Source organism: Balaenoptera borealis, assembly GCF_965194805.1.
Source record: "Balaenoptera borealis genome assembly, chromosome: 11".
Lineage (NCBI taxonomy): Eukaryota > Metazoa > Chordata > Mammalia > Artiodactyla > Balaenopteridae > Balaenoptera > Balaenoptera borealis.
This window is the reverse complement of record NC_138868.1, coordinates 94,565,568-94,584,145: the sequence shown is the minus strand read 5'-3', so window position 1 is coordinate 94,584,145 and position 18,578 is coordinate 94,565,568. Positions and strand designations below refer to the sequence as shown.

Sequence of the window (18,578 nt, the reverse complement as noted above, 5' to 3'; positions counted from 1 at the left end):
AAATATAAGGACAAGTCTCAGTCCCTATCCACTGCCATTATCTTCCTATCCTGTTCCTTTCCTCACTTGCCCTACATGTCTGACCAGGTTCTAAATTACCTTGTGCTCATTCTTGCCTTCATGGCTTTGTTCTTTCTCTTCCTTCTGTCTGGGGTATCCTTCACTCTCTTTCACCTGGTTAATCCCTACCTGTATCAATCAGGCCCCATTCAAGAACACAGAAACCATACACTAGATATTTCAACAGAGAGAAGTTATTAGAGAATGAGTTAAACAGATATTGATGGATTCAAAAAGCCAGAGGGGAGGAACAGTGAGGTACATGAGAGAGTAACTGCAGGAAACAGCCACCACTCCAGGGCTGGGGGAGCATAGGAAAGAGGTGGGGTTATCAAAACCCATAAGCTACAAAGAGGGTCCCAGTCAAGTAGGGCTCAAGAAACTAAGAAGGGGGCATTCCCTTATAGATGTTGAAAGTCAGAGGAGAGAGCAATGAGAATAGTTCCTGAAGAGCCCAAAGAAATTAGATGCCATTGCCAGGATGAAAGGCTACTTATTGGTCTTCACAGGCAGGAACAGAGAGCAGACAGGAAAGAACAGTCCCTTGTCTTCTTTCAGTCTTGAAGCCTTTCTCTAGTGCCCCTTAATGGCACACCCTAGTAGGAACCCAGCTGAGGTTTGCAAAATCCCAGCCCCAGCATCACAAGGCAGAATATAGAAAGGTGGTTTGAAGCTGAGGAGCAATATTTTAACAATAGGCACACTATCCATCTGCCTAAATTTAGCTCAAATGTCATTTCTAAGAACACTTCCTCGACATCCTTCTCCCTAGTCAAGGCTGGGGCCTGTTCTTTGGGTACCCATAGAACACCAACCTCACTTTCATCATAGCACTTATCACAATGTTTGTGTTTGCCTCTTTGTGTATGACCTAAATCAAGAACTGTGTCTTTCATTCCCATGTCCTCTGTATATTAGTTATCCACTGCTGTGTAACTTAGTGGCTTCAAAGGATAAACATGTATTATCTCGGTTTGTGTGGTCAAGATTTCAGGAGTGACTTAGTGGAGGGGTTCTAGCTCGGGGTCTCTCATGAGGTTGCTGTCAAGATGGCAGCTGGAGACGCAATCATCATCTGAAGACTTTGGGGGGCAGAAGATCTACTTAAGATGACTTACTCACATGGCTGCTGTCAGGAGGCCTTGGTTCCTCACTGTCTGTTAGCAAGAGGGCTCGGTTCCTCACCATGTGAATGTCTCCAGAGACTGGGTGAGTGTCCTCATGACATGGCAGCTGGCTCCCCACAAAGCAAGAAAGCAAGGCAGAAATCACAATGCCTTTTAGGATCTAATCACACTATCACTTCCACCAAATTATATTTCTTACAAAGCAAGTCAACTCCATCCTCATTCAAGAGGTGCAGAATAAGGAAGGCTCTCCTTTTTTTTTTTTAATTTTTTTTCATTGGAGTATAGTTGCTTTACACTGCTGTGTCAGTTTCTGCTGTACTGCAAAGTGAATCAGCCATACATATACATATATCCCCTCTTTTTTGGATTTCCTTCCCATTGAGGTCACCACAGAGCACCAAGTAGAGTTCCCTGTGCTATACAGTAGGTTCTCATTAGTTATCTATTTTATACACTACCATGTATAAAAAAAGGCTCCCCTGCTTGGAGGGAGGAGTATCAAAGAATTTGTAGACATACTTAAGTCCAACTTCCGCCTAGTACAGGGACTGACAGATATTAATAGTTTGTTTTAATTGACGAATAAATGACCTCCCACTGAATAAACACTTAGAAGTCTATTACTTCAGAGTGATGCTTCAAATCAAAGTTTTAAGAGAAACGTGTCTAGGGACTTGCCTGGCGGGCCAGTGGTTGGGACTCCATGCTTCCACCGCAGGGTGCATGTTTTCGATCCCTGGTCGGGGAACTAAGATTCTGCATGCCGCGTGGCGTGGCCAAAAAAAAAAAAAAGGAGAGAGAAACTTGTCTAGTTGTTAATTATAATTAGGTTAATAAAGAAACACTTTCTCTTTTTACCTTCACTCTGCTACTCTGTTTCTCAGTCTCCTGACTTATAAAGTGAAAAGAATGAATTAGAAAAATCCAGAAAGATTCCTTCTAATTCTAGAAGAGCAAAACTAACTCCATTACTCTCTGTCACTCAGAATCTGGATCTTCATGGAAATACCTGTGGATACTTAGATAACTCACTGGACCATATGGCTCTCATTACACAAGTGGAACAGCAGCCAGCATATAGTAGATGCTCAATAAAATCTTGTTGAATGAATGAAAGAATGAATAGTGTTATGGACTGAATGTGTGTGTCCCCTCCCCCCAAATTCACACGTTGAAATTCTAACCCCCAATGTGAAGGTATTAGGAGATGGGGTCTTTGAGAGGTGATTAGGTCATGAAAGTAGAATCCTCATGATGGGATGAGTGCCCTCATGAAAAGGACCCCAGAGAACTCCCTTGCCTTCTTTCTACCACATGAGGACTTAGCAAGAAACCAGCAGTCTGCAGGCCAGCAGAGGGCTCTCACCAGAACCCAACCATGCTGGCACTCTGATAGCGGACTTCCAGCCTCCAGAACTGCAAAAATAAATTTATGTTGTTTAAAAGCTGCCCAATCTATGGTAATTTGTTATAGCAGCTCAAATGAACTAAGGAAATAGGTACATACTTTAGAGGTGGGGAGCTTAGGTGTTCTTTAATGTTTGTCAATTGAAAAAAATGCACAACATGAGAGTTGTGAGTTAAATTTTATTTGGGGCAAAATGAGGACTACAACTTGGGAGACAGACTCTCAGGTAGCCCTGAGGAGCTGCTCCGAAGAGGTGCGGGAGGGAGTGTCAGTATATATATGATCTTGGTGAAGGGGTACGTGCGGTCAAGAACACACCTCGGTAGAACGTTGCTTCTAGTCACGAGAAGCAGATGTCTCTATTAATGACTCTAGTGCTCTTCTAGTTATGAGAAGATGCAAAAAATTGGGCTCATAAAGTCTTCTCCCGAGAAATAACTATCTGAAAGCCTGTTCTGCCAGTTTTTCCCAGAGCACAGAGTGCCTCATTCTTGATCTCCGCCCTGAACTCCTTTTAGGGTGTGTTAAAGGTCAGCAACTGCAGTGGCTAGTGACTTCATCCTTGTAGATGCAGATGGTGAGTGACAATTTTTAGTTGCCATGTTCAATGCTGTGTTTGTGTGTCTGAGGCGTGTACGTATGGGTGTGTTCTGTGCCCATCTCAGCCCATCAATAACCAGTGTTGTACACCAGCCCGGTGGTTCTTATTGTGAATGCAAGACACCCTTCAGCAATAACCATCAGAAAACTTTGAAAAACTTAAGACTTATTACTTACAGGACCTGGAAATTACATAGCACACCTGGGCCACGAGGTCATAGACCGAGGGAGTGGTGCTGGGGTTCCGCTTTTACTGAGGTCAAGGGTGGGGGCCTAGTGTTTTGCTGGCTCACCCTCTGTTGGTAAATTTCAAACTTAAAAGCAGGAATTTAAAGCATGGGAAGACAAAAAAGCACAAATGGCCCAAACAGTCAGTTATCAGAATCAACCAAACATCTCTAAAACAAAGGTGCCTCAGTTGGGGGAAATGGCCTGGTTCTTTGTCTAGCCTTGTGCTGGCAATGTGTTTATTCAAGATGCCGTTTTGGAAGAGGATACCTCGGCAATCAAAACTAAAGTCAGACACTTACATTACCAGAAAAAAAAACCCAAAAAACTGTCAGGGTGTGTGTGATATGTGTGTGGATGCGTGTAGGCACGTGTTTTATGTGTGTTTTATATAGAGGTGTGTATATTATAAAAGAGGGCTGGGGTTTGTTTTTCCTTTGGTCATTTTGTCCATCATGACTGAACAAGAAATCAGTTCAAACAAAGGCTGTAAATACAAAGAAAACACCAATACATTAAGAGAGCATTCCAAGATGAGCTGGCATTCTAGCTAGTAAAAGTTTATCACATGCATATTTGCACAATCTAGAGTGAGACTTGGGTCTTTAAGACCTATTTGGAAACTATTTGGCAAAACTATGCCTGATTTTTCAGATGAAGAAGCCAAAGTTCAAAGCAATTATCTGATTTACTAAAGGCCATATAGCTGTTTCAACAATGGACTTCCTAGAGAACCGGTCTCTTAAATTACCAGTCCATTGGATATCAGTTATACTGTTACCATTTCTGAAAAAAAAAAACCTATCTTTTGTTTGCGAGTCCATAAAAAACATTTAAAAACAAATCAGAACTGATCTGGGGATACACCTTTTAAACCTTGATAATAATAATCTAATTGAGTTATTTTTAGGGGAAAATTTTCCCCATTCCCTGATTAAGGATAATTATGGTGCTATGGGGCTTTCACTGTAAAGAAGACCCTGACATTGGCTCTAGGCCAGCGAGAAATGTTATAAAGCTGAAAATGGTGATGCGTATCAGAAAGATGGTCTTGTAAAAAGGAATGAACCTGCTACAGGAGAGAAAATGTGTGTACCTTAGAAAAAAGCAAAGAGTAGGAACCTGTCAGGCAGGGCCTTGGTGCAGGGTTGGGGCTGGTCCTCTCTGATGTCTAGAACATGCCACAGATCATAAAGAAAGGAGATAGGGTCAGTGGAAAGAGTGGTATGATTGTTCAAAGATGTGGAAAGAGTCTTCAGAAATCTGGAAAATGTGCAGTAGGGCCAAAAAGACTGAATACTGGGCAGTTCCTCCTAAGATGCAGGATAGTGTGGAACAGAGTAGCGACGCTGGAATCAGAAAGGTGTAAGTCCAATTCCTGACTGTGCCACTAGCTCCGTCTCTTTTCCTATAAAATGAGAATAATAATAACTGCACACAGGTTTGTCATGAAGATTAATGTTTCAGTGCAAGTAAAGGTCCTAGTGCATTGTCCACGTGCAAAAATGGTAGCTTTAGTTAGAGTGAGGCAGTGTAGGAGGGGAGAGTTCCAAGGAGGAGCTTCTGACTTTGATGGTCAGCCCTCCTCTGAATCTCTAGATCCCGACCTTGACTTTGCCACCTACACACTCAGCCTTTCTGACTCCAAATTATAAATTCTTTCTAACACGCCAAACAATTTCCCACCTACACTGACTCACAGCAATGGGTTCTGGCTGTCCATGTCCTGTCCTACTAATTCTCATTGTTAACTATGTGGGCTTCAGAGAAGTTGTTGAAATATTTTAAAAGGTACGTGTCTCTTTGCATACTCTGAGATCTTCAGACTTTACAAAACCTTTTATTTTTAGAATTGATATATTAAGTACTAATATAACTCCCCATAAAGTATGACTACCAAAGGGACCAAAATCATGTACTATGCTCATAAAATTTTTAAACTTTGAACAAGTTCAGGTCATACACTTTTTGTTAACAGATCATCAAGATGTGATGAGCTTACAACATTCTAATTGGAGAGATTGTTGGAGGAAAAAAAATCAGCATTTTAAATTAGTTATCATATAATAGATGAGAAAACATTTTTGAACTAATCTTAAACAGATATTCTATGTTTTACCTAGATAATAGCATTATCATAAAGAAAGTGGGAATGGTATGGCAAAGCTATGTTATGTATCTATAATGAAACTATGTTTTCATTGGAAAATGAAATATAATAAATAAGATAAAATAAGATAATATATGATGTCACATATTTAAGTGTATACAAAATTATATGCATGTCCCTTTAAGGACTCCGTACCTTCAAGGAGCCCCTTTCTTCATGGTGTGCAGAACAGTCTGACAGGAGCAAATGTGGAAAATGACACTGTCCAGATTTTTTAAATTCAATTTATTGAGTACAATTCATATACAATAAAATTCACCGTATTTAGTATGCAGTTCAGTGAGTTTTGACAGTAATATGACCATTACTACAATCAAGATACGGAACAATTCCATCACCCAGAACACCATCTCATGTCCCTTTGTGGCCAATCCTTGTCCCAACCCCCAACTCCAGCAACTCTTAATCTGTTTTCTGTTCCTAAGGTTTTGCCTTTTCCAGAATGTCCTATAAGCCTTTTTAGTCTAGGTTCTTTTTCTTAGCATAATATTGGGTGGCCCAAAAAGTGCCTTTGGTTTTTTAAGTAGAAATAAAAGACACGTTTTTCATTTTCACCAAGAACTTTATTGAACAACGTATTCACCCTTTTGTTCCACTACCTTCTGCCATTTTTAGGTAACTTCATAATTCCATCTTCCCAAAACTTTTTATCTTTTTGAGCAAAGAACTGTTCCAGGTGGTGCCTTTTACAGTATTCTGGGGAACTGAAATTTTTTCCAATAAGATAATTTTGTAAAGATTGAAGTAAATGGAAATCTGAAGGTGCTGCAATGTCTGGTGAATACGGCAGATGAATCAAAACTTCCCAGCCAAGCTGTAATAGTTTTTGCCTGGTCATCAAGGAAACATGCAGTCTTGCGTTATCCTGATGGAAGATTATGCGTTTTCTGTTGACTAATTCTGGATGCTTTTCAGCGAGTGCTGCTTTCAGTTGGTCTAATTGGGAGCAGTACTTGTTGGAATTAATCATTTGGTTTTCTGAAGGAGCTCATAATAGAGGACTCCCTTCCAATCCCACCGTATATACAACATCACCTTCTTTGGATGAAGACCAGCCTTTGGTGTGGTTGGTGGTGGTTCATTTCGCTTGCGCCACGATCTCTTCCATTCCACACTGTTGTACAGTATCCACTTTTCATCGCCCGTCACAATTTGTTTTAAAAATGGAACCTTTTCATTACATTTCAGTAGAGAATCGCATGCGGAAGTATGGTCAGGAAGGTTTTTTTCGCTTAACTTACATGGAATCCAAACATCAAAGTGATGAATACAACCAAGCTGGTGCAAATGATTTTCAACACTTGATCTGGATATTTTGAGTATGTCAGCTATCTCCCGCGTCGTATAACGTTGATTGTTCTCAATTATTGTTTCAGTTTGATTACTATCAACTTCACTGGTCTACCCAACCATGGAGCACTGTCCAGCAAGAAATCTCCAGGAGGAAACTTCGCAAACCACTTTTGACACGTTCGATCAGTCACAGCACCTTCTCCATACACTGCACAAATCTTTTTTTGCATTTCAGTTGCATTTTTACCTTTCTTGAAATAATAAAACATAATATGCCGAAATGTTGCTTTTTTCTTCCATCTTCAACATTAAAATGGCTACCCCAAAATTCACCAATTTTGATAAGTCTTTTTTTAAATACACGTTGATATAACAGTTGTCATATACAATCTAACAAAATTGCTTCGAATGAAGTTAAAGACAACTAAGTGCTACTAGAGCCATCTTACAGAAAATACCGAACGAACATTTTGGCCCACCCAATACATTTTAGATTCATATATTGTGTATCACTCAGAAGTTTTTTCCTTTCTACTGCTGAGTAGTATTCCATTATATGGATGTATCCCAGCTTGCTTACACAATTGAAGGACATTTGAGTTATTTCCAGTTGTTTGGCAGTTGTGAATAAACCTATATACATTCACATACAAGTTTTTGTGTGAACGTCAGTTTTCATTTCTCTTGGGTGGTGATCATGCTGGGTAATAAGTCTATTTTAACATTATAAAAAATTTCCAAACTGTTTTTCACAGTGTCTTCACCATTTTCGCATACTCCATCAGCAATGTATGAAAGTTTCAGTTGCTCCACATTCTTGTTAGCACTTGGTACTGTCAGGGTTTTTTTTTTTTTTTTAGGCATTCTAATAGATGTATAGTATTATCTCATTAAAAATTTAACTTTCATTTCCTAATGTCTGAAGATGTTGAGCATCTTTTTATATGTTCATTTGTCATCTGTATATCTTCTTTGGTGAAATGTTTAACATTTGCCCATTTTTATTTGGGTTGTTTATTATCTTATTATTGAGTTTTGGGAGACATATATATGTAAGTCCTGGTCCAGGTCCAAAGGCCAGAGAACCAGAAGCACTGATATCTAGGGGGAGGAAAATATAGGTGTCCTGGCTTAAGCAGAGACCAAATTCACCCTCCCTCCATTTTCTTGTTCTCTTCCAATTGTCAGTGGATTAGATGATGCCCACTCACATTGGTTAGGGGTGGGGGCAATCTTCCTCACTCCATCTACCTTGAGTCAGTAATCTCTTCTGGAAAGACCCTCACAGATACACCCAGAAATAATGTTCTACCAGCTATCTGGGCATCCTTTAGCCCAGTTAAATTAACACATAAAATTAACCATTATAGCCATCAAAGTTATAATTCATGTCTGTAACTGCCCCTGTCTGAATTCCAGTATCTGGGTTACACTATTGTATATTAGTCTGATACTATTGATTGTTTTGCTCTTTACCATGGATTATTTTTTCTCGCTCTTCCTGTGTTCATCTCATATTTTATTCATTGTCATAAACAAAGTTTAGAAGAGTATAGACTGAAACAAACAGTATTTGTGCATAGAAATGATACACCTCTTCCAGGCCATCAGAGTGTGTTGGAGGCCAGGGTTGGGGATGGGGGTGGTTCACTCAGTCTAGTCAGTTGTTGAGCTGGGTTTGGGCTTTTTGTTGCTATGTTGACCTTGGGTTCAACATCAGCTTCAAATTTCTCTGGAGTTATTTTGTGCTTAGGGTGGGTATTGTTTAGACAGAGGGTTTTTCTCAGTGCTCCTATTTCACCCTTCCCTGTCTATGTCTCCGAGTCTCTCTCCATGCCTTGACCCTTCTCCTGTGGTCAACTGCAGTTGTCTCTCGCTTGGCACTGCCCAGCCTGGTGGGGAGAAGAAATGGCACTCTCTGTGGCTCTGGCTCAGCCTCCATCTTAGGCAGGCCCTATGCCCCTGGATTGGGCAAGAGTTGGGGGGCGGCTTTCTCAGTGGTCCTGTCCCCCTCCCCACAGCATTAGGAAATCTCTAATGGCCTGGGTCCAGGAGTTTCCCCCCCTCCCACAGGAGTCTACAGTTTTCTTTCTTCTCCACTTCCCCAGGCAGAGTCAGTCTTCACGTGTGCTCTGGGAAGTGTTCACTGTCTCTCCCGCAGTGGCACAAGCTTTTGTTCTTAGGGAAGAAGGATGCAGGGGAGACTTGGTGCCTTTCCCATCAAGGAGTTGCCTTCTCTTCCAGGCCTGTGCCAGTGAGGGAGACTTCATCCAGCCTCCCGCCCTGATCCAAGTCTTCCTCGTGAGTGCTTGGTGGAGGCCCAAGGAGACGAGGTGGCAGGTAGGTGCAAAGTTTCTTCAAGTCTTCACTCCTAGAAGCTCTCTACCCTTACACTAGCCCACACTCAGCTTTTAGCAAATTATTTAAAAAAAAAAAATTAACTGAATTCTTCTTACCCATCTCCCCCGGCAAAAGTGAGTCAGTGTTTGTGTCCCTTCTGTTCTTGGAAGTACTTTGCTTTTGTCAGATTTTTAAGTTAGATGGTTGGCCTGTGACCCCAGTTTCTGGTAGTTAAACAAAAGTCATCTTTTTGTAGATTATCTGGATTTTTCCTGTGACTGTGGGAATGATGATATTCCTGACGGCTAACTCCATCCTGGGCTGAAGTTGGAAGTCCTCCAGCGTTTATTTCAAAGGGAAAAAAAACAGTTCAGGGAGACAAAGATCCTCGGACCAAAGAAGAAAACTTTTTTTTTTTTTAATTTTTATTTATTTTTGGCTGCGTTGGGTCTTCATTGCTGCCATAGAACCCTTTCACAATCTATGAAACTTTTCTCAAAACAATATTAAGTGCATGAATTAAAATATGTAGAATTTAAAAGGAAATTAATTATATTGAATTATAGTTTTCAAAGTATTTTAAAATATGATACAGAAATATGTGCCCTTCCAATTTACCACATTAAATAACAACGGTTTACAACAATTTCAAAGTAGTGGTGAGAGTAAATGCTATTTTGCGAAATCTGCAACAACTGTGACATGATACAAAATATTTGTGATTTTTAATGGCTTAAATATTAGATATTACTAATACTATTGAACTTTATTATCTACATACAAAATTTTTAAAATGCAGACTCTCAGTGAGATGTTAGTGAAAATAAAGATGCAACCTTTTTCCCATCTAAATTCACAGACTCCTCTGATTTCCATCTACGGATCTCCCAAGGGGACCATTGGATTAAGAAACCTCTGTGCTAGAAACAGAGAGCTATCAAAGCAATCAGAGGGGGCTTCCCTGGTGGCGCAGTGGTTGGGAGTCGGCCTGCTAATGCAGGGAACACGGGTTCGAGCCCTGGTCTGGGAAGATCCCACATGCCGCGGAGCAACTGGGCCCGTGAGCCACAACTACTGAGCCTGCGTGTCTGGAGCCTGTGCTCCGCAACAAGAGAGGCCGCGATAGTGAGAGGCCCGCGCACCGCGATGAAGAGTGGCCCCCGCTTGCCGCAACTAGAGAAAGCCCTCGCACAGAAACGAAGACCCAACACAGCCCAAAAAAATTAATTAATTAATTAAAAAAAAAAAAAAAAGCAATCAGAGGTAGAGAGAGGAAAGTCAGAGAAGGCTTTAGGAAAACTCCAGGTGGAGATCACAGCGTCTGCAAAAATATGCAGATGAGGATGAGTGTAGTACATTCAGAGAACTGAAAGTAATTCAGCATTTTAGGACACAACCCTATCACTACTACTAGTTACCATTTACTGAGGACTTTTTAGACGCCAAGTGCTGTATTAAGTATGTTATAAATACTTTTCATGTAATTAAGTCCTCACAATGTCTCTTTGAGGTAAACATATTTAATTCCCCTTTTAGAGATGAGGAAATTGGGATCCAGAGATTTTAAACAACTTTCCTAAGATCAAGCAGCTTGTATGTCGCAAAGCATGTATATAAACCTAGATCTATTTCATTCAAAGCTCATGAGGGGCTTTGGGTGTGTCTTCATCTGTGTAGGAGGGAAGCATTTCAGTCTGGAAATTCTCAGGGATGAAGAGTCTTGAATGCCATACTAAGGAGACAGATTGTACCCTGAAAGCCCATGGGGGGGTGGTCCTTTCTTTCCAGCTTCATCTCCTACCTCTTCACATACACCTCAGCCACCTTGTACCACCACCATTCCCAAACATAACTTGATTTTCCCATTTAATGCTTTGCCCATGATTTCCCCTCTGCCTGGTATGCCCTCCTTCCAGGTATGCCTTTGTCTCCTGGCTAACTAGGACTCACCCTTCAAGACTTCATGGGGAGTTCCTCTCTAGTTCACAAATGTAGATACCATCCTTGTTTAGGAAAGCTGAATCCTAAGCTTTCTAGAGGCAGGTGGAAAGGAAACCAGGATAAGGGCCATCTTAGCAGGAAAAGAGAATGCAATATGGAATAAGAGCAGCAAAGGGTAAAATAGGTTTAAAGCTACTTTCTTGGTGAGGAAAAAAATGTGACAGCAAAAGAGGAGTCAAGAGGAAAATTAGATGGTTTATTGTCTGTATAATAAGATTGTTGAGCTTACAGAGAAAATAGAAGTAGCATATGCTGACCGAAAAGGCTACCCTTTCCTTGAACAAACCTGGAGTCAGCCCTACATAGTAAGTTTATAATGTTTGCTTAAGATTCCTTTTGCATCTCTAATCTCCAGCTGTTAAATCTTGAACAACAATGTTATGTTTTAACATCCCTCTCTCTCAACTCTTTTATAAATTCAAAACTTATAAAACCAGCAAGTATATGTGCTTCCTAGAAAATCCTTTTATCAAAAATCCATTCATTCAACCAGTATTTAATGAGAACCTAAAAATATGCAAGGCACTCATGGGACATGTAATGATGAGTTCTGCAGCAGAGGAACCTCTAAGATCCTACACAGAGGTTGAAAATTTGCACCTTACAGTCATGGTTTATTTGCTCCAGATTTTTAAGAATATAAAAATTCAGGAGCTTTCACATAATCATCTGGATTTCTGGCTTCAATTGAAAGATTGATGAACTGGCACCACTGGACTTGCAATCCTAAATAAAACAGGCTGGAGCTGAACGAGCCATCTTTTACAGACCAGGTACATGCTTTGCAGTGTACGATCAGCACCACCGTACTGCCAACCTTGGAAGCCTCAAGATGGAGAGACATTCTTGACCCTGCCCTCTCTCTCATCCTTCATATTCAATCAGGCAACAAGTCAGTTCAGTCTCTGCAATATCCTTTGCTTCCACCCCCTCCTTTTCACTCTAACTTCCAGGACTTTATTACCCCCTGATGAGAATTATAATAATAATAGCTAACATACATTGAGCACCACTCATTGTGTTAAGCATTGTATATGGGCCATCTCATTTAATCCTCACATCAGCCCTATAAGATGAATTCCATCACAATCCTGATTTTACAGTAGAGAAAAGTGAGACACTAAAAGCTTAATGTCCCTGTCCAAGGTTCCACATCCTGTAAGGGCTAGAGTCTGACTCTCAAGACTATACTTTTAACCCTACAAATATTGTAAATCATGAAGATAGCTTCAAGCTTGCGTACAAGTAGCCCTGGTACCTTGAAGCCTTTCCAAGGTGTAGAAAGAAACAGAATGCTTTAAGGGGATCATTTCCCACTCCAGATCCTCAACTCCTATAAATATTCTTTCATAAAATGCACCTGCCTGCTAACTCAAGTGAGGTCTCAAAGTGCCCTTTCACCAAGACCTTTCTCTCACTGACTATCCCGCACCCATCTTCAATCTTACCAGGGTGCCTTGCTCCAGAGTGTGAAACACTCTAGGAAGTAAACAAAAGGACAATTTGAAATATTGGTGTAGGTGTTGGGAAGAGTCAGTAGCTTTTTCAGTGGTATAACAAACCTTTTGAGGTCCAACCCAGTTCCAGTTCCATTCCAACCTACAGAAAGATGGAGGTTGTTGCTGTCCTAACAACACCCCCAATAACTTTTCCTTATTGTTGTTGTAATTAACCTTCAGTGCACCACAGGCTTCAAATTCTTTGTTGCCCTGTGCTTATGTTGGGGGTTGAGATGCAGGAGGGTCTTTCCTCAGTGTTCCTGCTTCCCCCTCCACTCTCAGCCATCTCTGAGGCCAATGTCACGGTGCTGTCCCTCCACAGGTTGCAGACTGCTGCTGTGCCATTGTTCCTGGGTACTAGGCGTGGGGTGGGGGCAGGAGAGTGTGTTTTCCTGGTCCAGCCTGTCTTAGGCAGGTCCTCTGTGCCTGGGTCTTTAAGAAAGCTTTTTCAGAGCTCCCGCTCCTCCTTCCCATAGCAACCACAGTCTGCCTTGTATCCAAGGTTGGTCCCGGTGGGAGTTTCCTGCCCTGTTCATGGTGGTAGCAGACCTCTACCTACTGTCAGTATAAATCCTGGGTCCATGATGGCTTCCTGATCCTTTCTTAGAAGGAGGGGTCTTATTCTCCTACCTCCTGTCTTTGCAGGATTGGATCTTTGCTTGTGTCCTGGGAATGAGAAAGTTACATGTCCTACTCTCAAGGCAGGACATGTTGAATTTCTATCTTCCTTCCTTAGCAATGGAGTTTTGCCTGGGCCCTGAGACCAGTTTGCAGCTTCTCCTCAAGTGATTGAAGGCTTTTGCTGAAGAGCCTTGGAAAGTCTGCAGGGCTTTATGCCTATCCCTTAGCAGCTGTCAATCCCTTCCTTCATGCCTGCACCAGGTAGGGGTACTCTCTCAATCTCCTGCCCTGCCCCCAGTCTTCCTCCTGAGCACCAGTGAAGAGCCATGAGGAAGAGCTTACGGGTGACTGTTCCTACCCTTTTCTGGAACGCCCCACCAGCACATAAACCCACACTTGGCCTTTAACAATTCATTTACATTTTTGCTGGTTTCTTCTTTTCTTTTTCTGCTGCTCTCTTTTTCCCACGCTCTGCCAAAGATGAAAGCGTTTGTGTATCTCATCTCTTCTTGAAGGAGATTGTCCCTCCTTGGAATTTGGGTCATTTGGTTTCTTGCTCCTTGAGTTCTCTGAGGTACTCAAGAAAGTTACACTTTTGTAGAATATCTGGCTTTTTCCCATTGTGAGGGTAAGAGTGTATTGTTTGCAGCTTATTACATTTTCTATAGTCACAGAAGTCTTAGTTGACTTTTACAAATATTACTTTATTGAGGTATAAAAATATCACACATCATATAATTCACTCATTTCAAGTGTACAGTTGAACCTTCTTTCCAAATGCACACACCCACCCACCACCCCGCCTCAACTGCTGTGACTGAGAGGAGTGTGGTAACCCTCAGGAGTGTGTTAGAACAAGGACAGTGGTTGGTAAACATTAGCCCAGAGGCAAAAGAATATTCCAGGTGTTTTGTGCACCTGGATTTGTCCCTCCCTTGGGAACCTATAATCGTTTCCTCCTAGCTGCTTCCCTGCCTCCAGACCTCCTCCATTTCATCCTATTTTGTGTTTCATGACTGTGTGTAACCATCACCATAAATCAGTTTTGGAACGTGTTCACCACCCCAAGATGATCCTTCATGCCGATTTACTCTTAATCCCTATTCTTGTGTCATCTTCATCCCAACCCCAAGCAACCACGGATCTAGTTTCTGTCTCTACAATCTTGCCTTTTCTGGACATTTCAAATTTCGTATTGCAAATGGAATCATGAAATATGTGGTCTCTTGTATCCGAGTCTTTCATTGAGCATAATAGTTTTGAGGTTCATCCAAATCCTGGCATGTATTAGCAGTTCATTCCTTTTTAGTGGTGAATTCTATTTCAGTGTATACCTATACCTAATTTTGTCTGTACCATATTCACCAGTTAAAAGACACGTAGGTTGTCTCCAATTTGGAAGCCATTATGAATAATGCTGCTATGAATATTTATGTGCAAATCTCTGTGTAGTTCATTGAATTTGTAGCTATACCTCTTTGTTTTATCATCAGTGGTGCTCAACTCTAGCAAGCTATGGTCTATAGTCCCAAAATGGTCCACAGCTTGTTTTTCTAAATAAGATTTTATTGGAACACAGCCCTTCATAGGCTTACATATGGTCTGTGGTCGTTTTCACATTGCACTACAACAGCAGAGTTGAGTACTTGTGACAGAGACACTCTGGCCTACGAAGCCTTAAATACCCCCCCAAAATCTTTTTCTGCATCTATTAAACGATCATATGGTTTTTACTCCTTAATTTGTTAACATGGTGTATTACATTGATTGAACTGCGTATATTGAAGAATCCTTGCATTCCTGGGATAAATCCCACTTGATCATGGTGTATGATCCTTTTAATGTGTTGTTGGATTCTGTTTGCTAGTATTGTATTCAAGATTTTTGCATCTATGTTCATCAGTGATATTGGTCTATAATTTTCTTTTTTGTGTGGTATCTTTGTCTGGTTTTGGTGTCAGGGTGATGGTGGCTTCATAGAACAAATTTGGGAGTGTTCCTACCTCTGTAATTTTTTGGAAGAGTTTGAGAAGGATGGGTGTTAGCTCTTCTCTAAATGATTGATAGAATTCACCTGTGAAGCCATCTGGTCCTGGACTTTTGTTTGTTGGAAGATTTTAAATTACTGTTTCTTATTCATTACTTGTGATAGGTCTGTTTATATTTTCTAATTCTTCCTGGTTCAGTCTTGGAAAATTGTACCTTTCCAAGAATTTGTCCATTTCTTCGTGGTTGTCCATTTTATTGGCATATAGTTGTTTGTAGTAGTCTCTCATAATCCTTTGTATTTCTGCGGTGTGAGCTGTGATTTCTCCTTTTTCATTTCTAATTTTATTGATTTGCATCCTCTCCCTATTTTTCTTGATTAGTCTGGCTAAAGGTTTATCAATTTTGTTTATCTTCTCAAAGAACCAACTTTTAGTTTTATTGATCTTTGCTATTGTTTTCTTTTTTCTATTTCATTTATTTCTGCTCTGATCTTTATGATTTCTTTCCTTCTACTGACTTTGGCTTTTCTTTGTTCTTCTTTCTCTAGTTGTTTTAGGTGTAAGGTTAGATTGTTTATCTGAGGTTTTTCTTGTGTCTTGAGGTGAGATTGGATTGCTGTAAACTTCCCTCTTAGAACTGCTTTTGTTGCATCGCATAGGTTTTGGGTCATTGTGTTTTCATTTTCATTTGTTTCTATGTATTTTTTTATTTCTTCTTTGATTTCTTCAGTGATCTCTTGGTTATTTAGTAGCACACTGTTTAGCCTCCATGTATTTGTGGTTTTTACAGTTTTTTTCCTGTAATTGATTTCCAGTCTCATAGTGTTGTGGTCAGAAAAGATGCTTGATATGATTTCAATTTTCTTAAATTTTCTGAGGCTTGATTTTTGACCCAAGATGTGATCGATCCTGGAGAATGTTCCATGTGCACTTGAGAAGAAAGTGTAATCTGCTGTTTTCGGATGGAATGTCCTATAAATATCAATTAAATCTATCTGGTCTATTGTATCATCTAAAGCTTGTGTTTCCTTATTAATTTTCTGTCTGAATGATCTGTCCATTGGTGTAAGTGAGGTGTTAAAGTCCCCCACTAATATTGTGTTACTGTCGATTTCCTCTTCTATAGCCTGTTAGCATTTACCTTATGTATTGAGGTACTCCTATGTTGAGTGGATATATATTTATAATTGTTATATCTTCTTCTTGGATTGATCCCTTGATCATTATGTAGTGTCCTTTCTTGTCTTTTGTAACATTCTTTATTTTAAAGTCTATTTTATCTGATGTGAGTATTGCTACTCCAGCTTTCTTTTGATTTCCATTTGCATGGAATATCTTTTTCCATCCCCTCACTTTCAGTCTGTATGTGTCCCTAGGTCTGAAATGGGTCTCTTGTAGACTTCATATATATGGGTCTTGTTTTTGTATCCATTCAGCTAGCCTGTATCTTTTGTTTGGAGCATTTAATCCATTTACATTTAAGGTAATTATCGATATGTATCTTCCTATTACCATTTTCTTGATTGTTTTGGGTTTGTTATTGTAGGTTTTTTCCTTCTCTTGTGTTTCCTGCCTAGAGAAGTTCCTTTAGCATTTGTTGTAAAGCTGGTTTGGTGGTGCTGAATTCTCTTAGCTTTTGCTTGTCTGTAAAGGTTTTAATTTCTCTCCATCAAATCTGAATGAGATCCTTGCTGGGTAGAGTAATCTTGGTTGTAGGTTTTTCTCTTTCATCACTTTAAGTATATCCTGCCACTCCTTTCTGGCTTGCAGAGTTTCTGCTGAAAAATCAGCTGATAACCTTATGGAGATTCCTTTATATGTTATTTTTTGCTTTTCCCTTGCTGCTTTTAATATTTTTTCTTTGAATTTAATTTTTGATAGTTTGATTAATATGTGTCTTGGTGTGTTTATCCTGTATGGGACTCTGTGAGCTTCCTGGACTTGGTTGACTATTTCCTTTCCCAAGTTAAGGAAGTTTTCCACTATAATCTCTTCAAATATTTTCTTAGACCCTTTCTTTTTCTCTTCTTCTTCTGGGACCCCTATAATTCAAATGTTGGTGCATTTAGTGTTGTCCCAGAAGTCTCTGAGATTGTCTTCAATTCTTTTCATTCTTTTTTCTTTATTCTGCTCCTCGGCAGTTATTTCCACCATTCTGTCTTCCAGCTCACTTATTCATTCTTCTGCCTCAGTTATTCTGTTATTGATTCCTTCTAGTGTATTTTTCATTTCAGTTATTGTGTTGTTCATCTCTGTTTGTTTGTTCTTAAATTCTTCTAGATCTTTGTTAAACATTTCTTGTATTTTCTCAATCCGGGCCTCCATTCTATTTCCGAGATCCTGGATCATCTTTACTATCATTACTCTGAATTCTTTTTCAGGTAGGTTGCCTATTTCCTCTTCATTTATTTGGTCTTGTAGGTTTTAACCTTGCTCCTTCATCTGTGACATATTTTTTGTCATCTCATTTTTTTTGATGAGTGGGATTGTGTTCTTGTCTTACTGGTTGTTTGGCCTGAGGCTTCCAGCACTGGAGTTTGTAGGTTATTGGGTAGAGCTGGGTCTTGGTGCCAAGATGAGGATCTCTGGGAGACCTCACTCCATGGAATATTCCCTGGGGTCTGAGGTTCTCTGTTAGTCCAGTGGTTTGGACTCTGAGCTCCCACCGCAGGAGCTCTGGCCTGACCCCCAGCTCGTGAACCAAGACCCCACAAGCCTCACAGTGCAGTGAAAAAAAAAAAAAGAAGAGAAAGAAAAAGAAAGAAAGGAGCAGAACAATAACGAAGAGTAAACTATAAAATAAGGGTAGAAAACTAACAGATAAGTTAGAAAGAATTAAAAAATTAAAATATAGATGAAACAACAACCAGAAGGTAAAACAGAACCACAATAGTAAAAAAGAGGAGAAAAAAAAAAAAATAATGCCAGAAAAGGCCTTGGCTGTGGGGGGTGTGGCTTAGGCAGGGGCGGGGTTTAGGTGGTTGGTGGGGCCTATGCTTAGGACCCACTGGGCCAGAAGAGGCCCTGGGGGAGGGTGGGTGCTTAGGCTTAATGCAGCAGGAGGGGCCCAGGAGTGCCTCTGGACTTAGAGGTCGGAGAACCAGGTCCAGGACCGCAGCAGGTTCACTGGGCCTGAGTAGGCGGGGGAAATGCTAGGTGCATTCCCCCTGTTGCTCCAATCCTGGAGGGCCCCTCCCCATTGGCCTCTCTTCTTCTTTCCCCCTCCCTCCCTCCTATTCC

At 40.5% G+C, this 18,578-nt stretch overlaps 1 protein-coding gene across 1 annotated transcript in view; it reads right to left on the bottom strand.

Annotated features, from left to right (window-relative positions):
• The window catches only part of NXPE2 (neurexophilin and PC-esterase domain family member 2), a 94,700-nt gene that overhangs the window by 54,016 nt on the left and 22,106 nt on the right, over nucleotides 1-18,578 (bottom strand).